Genomic DNA, 6,000 nt, shown 5'->3' on the forward strand with positions numbered 1-6,000 from the left:
CAAATTGACTACAAAGTGTTGAATATTTTGTTCTGCCTTCTGCTGGCTACTGACAGTGAATTTGTGTGTTCAGAAAGGCTTCTCTTTAAATCAACACTCCTGTACAATAATATTGCCCCAATGAGAGACTTCAATAATACAAGAAACCAGCACGTTTAAATACATAAAACCCACAGTAGGACAGAGAAACCACAACAACCCAGCAGGACCCGGCAAGAGCAGCGGTTACCGTACCGAGAGGAAGATCAAGGTGAAGACTGCCATATAAATTCAGCATTTATTAGCTTGAGGAAATTATTTAGTACAGCTGAGGTTGCAAAACGAGAGCGAGAGAAGTGGTAAAATGGAGTTTCCAGGCTGAAATAATCCGGGACTCTTAGCAGTTTGAACATAATTTTTCAAGTCTGTCTCACTCTTGTTCTAATAAGCTAAGTCCTGATCAAAGGGATTATTTGTTTTGTAGATGTTGAAAGACTGGTTGTGGGGAAGTCAGCATTCACAAAAATGGTTAAAAATGGTATTAGGGGAGCAAATAATTTGCAGTGTTTAATTTGCTGTTTATACACAATAAAAAAAAGTCTTGTATTTCATACAACTTTCTTCCTGTTTCGAATGTAGGGGTGAAGTTCTTTTCATTCCTCACCACTGTGTTAATAGAGAGCTAAACATTTCTCTGATGTGGCAATGTAGTATGCTACACTGATGCCATGGGCAAAGTGTATTTCTTTCCAAACAAACTGTATGGTTAAGCTGTACTTCGTCTTGAACCACTGAAGAAAGTCTGTTTAACCCCTCCGTTCTCACCTAAAAAGCATAAATTAAAAGTTGCAATTTCAAGTGGATGAAATAATCTTCATTTTTTTATCCCTAATTTCCAAAACTACTTGTAATCCACTTCAGCAAAAATTAAGTATTCTTTACTACGCCTGCAAGTTACCCTCAGAAGTAAGTTAACATACAGAAATAGTCTGGTAATCTTGTTCAGCCAAGGAGCATAAGATTTTTTTTCAAATTACCTTTTCCAATGTATGTTTACATCTTAGCGGCTTTTTTTCTCCACACTGAATTGTGGTTCCATAATCATTCTCGTTCTTTTTCTTATATCCTAAATTCTTATGTGTACCTAAATGTCTAGTTTAATACCTGTGTTAAGCTTTTCTCTATGATCAAGCTTGTACAAGCATAGATGATGTAGTCTTTTTCAAGTATATCTAAAATATATTCAGTTTCCCTTCACTCTCAGTGGAACCCCACCCCAAACGTTTATAGCTATAAACATTTTGCTTTTAGTTGGCAATTATAAAACATATTAAAGTCTGACATTTCTGCTTTCATCTCATGTTTTTTCAGGTGCTTATTCATAATTTTGGATCTGAAACCGTTGTCCTCGCTCATTCTTACGTCATTGGAATACAGATCAAAATTAAGCCGTTCACTTAAAGCAATTTCAAATATTCTTCTCTTTAAGGAATCAGAGTTTTCAGATCAACTGGGTTCACAAACCAGTTTTCTGAATATATGAAATGATCTTATGCATTTGTTTTTGTTTCTCTTCATTTAAGTTTAAAAGAATCCATCATTCAATCTTTTTTCTAGAAATATTTCATAAGATAGCAAATAAATCTAAACCAGTAGAATCACCGCTTGGTGGTCCAGGAATTGTTTTGTATTGCATTCAAAAATATCCAGTTCTTCTTAATACTATTGGAAAACTATACTAGAAACACGCAATTCTCAGTAGCAATCTTTCTCGTAATGCTGAAGATCTTTATCCATTTCTGACTTCCACCTTAGATGACTGTAACAAGCTCTCACCATTAACATAGTAAAAACTTCCTTCTTTACATACTTAACCCAGGTATTATCCAAAGGGTCTGCTCATAGATGTCTCAGGAAACTGGAGACTGCATTTATGTGACTAATTAATTTTAAGTTCAGTGACTATACCAGAACTGGGAAAGATATTTCACAGGAAAATTTGGGTCAGTGGTAGGACTTGGCTTTCTGATTCTTTTTTTGGGGGGAAAAAAAAATCAATCAGGCAGCCAATCATCATTTCAAATGAAAAATCAAAATATTTAGGTTTGAGCATGTCAAAATAAAATTTGCAACTAAAATAAAGTATCACTTGTTATTTCAGTCAACACTACTTATAAAATCATCTTGAATTCCCAAATACCATTTGTTGATCAGAAATTGCATTTTTCAGTGAGAGAACTGTTCATCTGACAAAACGTCCTTGTCTCTTTTCATCTTCACACTACTCTGTTTTCTTACAACTAGCTTCACGATTCTTGCTACAGCTGTGGAAAATGTTGATGTGCAATACTGACAGACTAAGTATCTTTCATTATGTATTATTCTAAAGGTCTGCAGTGAAACTTGTACTCCATACTCTTAACATATGTTTTTAGCAATGGAGATTTGGGTAGTGAAAAATTTTACAATTCAGAAATATGAATCACAATGTCTACCCTTTCCATTGGGAAATGAAGGTACCTGCCTTTCTTCTCCCCTGTAGTCTTTGTTTTCTATCCAGCAGGTATAATGGAGGGGGAACAGTAGGAAAAAAAAAAAAATAATGCCTTGATCCTTTCCCTTATACTTACACATTTTTTTCCAAAGAGCCGAATGTCAGAGTGGCAGTTCCTCTTCTTGAGCATCTTACTGTCCCTTGCAGGACGTTTGCATCTGCTTCATTCCACTCAAATGTGAGCTGTTCGATAATCCAAGATGCGAGTGTTAAAGGCCATGCATTCTTAATGTTACTTATTTTAAAATAAATATCTGCAGGTCACCCTCTTGCTCTGTTCAGAGAATCTCCTCCTTTCCAGAACCCTTTCCTAGTGGAACTGCTTCCACAACAAAGTCTTCCCTGTTGCTTGCGTGTTGTGTTTTCAGACAATCAAGCAAAGCGCCAGGTACACAAAAACAACGGGAGGGTGAGAGAGAAAAATATTTTGGTGAAAACACTGAGTCACCAACATGACTAGGAGGAACGTATTTCATGTTCCTATTAAACCATTGTTCTTCAAAGGTTATGGCTAATGAGTCAAAATTTGTTATGAATAGAATATACCCAGCTGAAAATATCTACCAGCTTTTATAGCTAAATATTATTTCTCTAGAAAATGTCGTTTAAGTAAGTTATCTACAGAGAGAAACCACTTCCTTTCAGGAAAAATATGCTCTCACGTACTCATTTTTAAGCAGTAAGTGGAAAACAAAGATTCAGCAATGTTCTCGCTAGGACTGATATAGTTTCAATCCTAATCAGATACAACTGAAATACATTATCCCATCCTATGTGGTGATAAAGAAACAAAAATAAAGAACACATGCATAATAAAAGTAGTATGTGTTAGAAAGTTGTTTTATGCTTAGATAAAAACAGGTTATAAAGTATCCTTACCAACTCAGACATTTTACAAGCAGCCTCTCCTTCCTTTCTCACAAAAAAGCCCTTCCCTAAACCCAACCTTCTTCTCTCCTCTCACAAGATATATACTCTACAAACCTCAAGCGAATACAGAAATGTCCAGTGCGTGTTAGGTCATGGCAGGTGGCAAGAGCAGTGGGTAGACTTATTCAGTTATTTCAACTGAAATAGGTACTGGAAGATTTCAAACCAGATTTTTTTTTATTATTATTTTTTTGTAGAATGGTGTCTTCAGAGAGAGGACATAAAGCACTGCAGCTCTGGTTTCCTTGGCCAACAGAAGAGTTAACAGTGAACCGACTCCATTTTCCGTTTTCCCTCACAGAGAGGCAAAGGCACAAAGGCTGCCCATGCTCGTTTACAATATTTACCACTTATTTTCCACTTTTTTTTTTTTTAAGAGAACCAGCCATCTAATTTTAAAATTGAAGCAAAAGTACTCTTTGTACTATCGACAAATTCATCCATTGCACATGGACCCTGAAAGGGAAGGAAAAACTATATAAAATCTGAAATCTATTGTTTTCTAAATCTTCAGTGATATTAACAACCATGAGGTGAACCTGGAGAAATCCTTTCCAATTACATCGGGACAGATATGTTTCTACAAAGATCTGAAGAGAAGCTGAGAAAGACTTGGAAAGGTCATTATGAAAAGATTAAAAAAAAAAAAAAATCAGTTGCAGCTTATTCCCTTGTGCCAGGAATAAGTGTTCTACCTCTGCTGCCAGATGACAGTGAAAGCAAGTTGCGAGTTGCACTGATGGAATAGGTAACAGTTAATCTCAAGAATTAATGTCATTTTATCCTCGGATTCAGTTACAAGAGAGGAAGCCTGACAAAAGGAATGTTGCGAGAAAGGGTATGTTCCCTGGTTATAACTACATCAGGGTGGCGATCCCCAGGGAAGGAAAATAACAATTTAACTTAAAGGCCAGACATTAACACTGAAACAAATGAGTATAAACTAACATGGCTACACTTGCTGTGAAAATTAGCCTTTTGTTTGCAAATAGCCAAAATGAAGTCAAAAGCAAATTGTTTCAAGATTGAGTTTTCCTGGTTACTTTTGATGGTAAGAGACTAGATCCTCCACCCTGCAAGGATATGATTAGCTTAGCGCATATTATCAGCCTTGATGCAGAAATATCAGCTTCAGTGGTCTGTCTCATGCAAAATGTCAGACGTGATAATTTGAATAATCTCTTTTACACTAAAGTGTAATGAATTCCTCAAAATTCGCACACGCTAAACTGGGAGTTAGGATTCTCGAATATAAATTCCTCATAAGTTACAAAAGTGTTTTTTTCATTGAAATGATAAAGGTCTTAAACTGCATGAGGTAGACGAGGTCCCTTGTGCCATCCCATGCAAGATAAGTAATGCAGTGTGTTCATTAATCTATGTCGTAGGAGTATTGAACATAAAACAGCTATCAGATTTTCTACCTGAGAGGGCACTGGTAAGGATTAAAGACTGTGCTAGCACAAGTTATGACACTTTTACCAGTAGGTGAAGATACACCATAATAAGGTAAAACACTTCAATCTGGGCTTCAGCTAAATAATGAAACGAACGGATTTATCTTTTGTGTAAGAACTTGGGGAAAAGATTGGCAATGTTAGACCAGTTTATCGTCTGCTGGTTTTCTCTGCTGAAGCGCTTCTTGCATTCTCCCTTTAACTTTCAGTATCCCAACTGATTATTCTTTGGAAATTCATCTTCTTAATAGAGATTAGGTAAATTTATCAATGTATGCAGTGTCACATGACTGTTGCTGGTTGGGCAGCCTTTCATATAGCTCCTTAATTTACTAGGAAGCATAAACAAAATTTAGCCTAGCTATCTTGAAATAATCCCATGTTGCCATGTGAAATCTAAGCATAAGTGAAGCAAATAAAACCCGAATAAAGTAATGTGCATACTCTGGGTCGTGTGATACGGCTGTGTTTATCCAGCTCTGAAACTTCTGTTTCCGCCCTCCCCAGATTTTTCTAGACCTAATCATGAGGTACTGTAAATATTTTTCAAAAAGGGGTAAATTCTAATGAGAATCCTGCTATACAACAGATTTGCATGGAGTACTTGAAGCTCTACTTACTTGAGTAACTGGAATAAATCCACTCTGTTCCATGAGAATGATAGTGGAGTGATTCAAGGTTTGCATTTGTGGCTCCTAAAACCCAGGAATTTTTTCAAATAAATTTCCAGTCATACTTTATGGTAAAGCACTGTGAGACTCTAGATAGCTCCACAGGAGCCTAAAGGTTTTACATGTGTGAAATCCATGACCTTAAAAATTTGATAGCGTCCCTTTGATATTGGATAAACCTCAGGTCACTCAGCTTTAGATTAAGGATACATTTCTGAAATATTTACTACCAGTTGTAATGTTTATTATGGGTGTTGTTTCAGAGAAGTCAAGAAGTTTGATCCTTAGCTCCCTTGGAGAAGTTGTACAAACACAGGCATGGTCCTATACCCCCTTCCTGCCAGCTAGCCTTTGCTTTAATCTTCTATTTAATTTGGAGGCATTTCAGACCTGGTCAAAATTTGGCTAG

This window comes from Vanellus vanellus (genome assembly GCF_965231255.1).
Source record: "Vanellus vanellus genome assembly, chromosome: 4".
NCBI lineage: Eukaryota > Metazoa > Chordata > Aves > Charadriiformes > Charadriidae > Vanellus > Vanellus vanellus.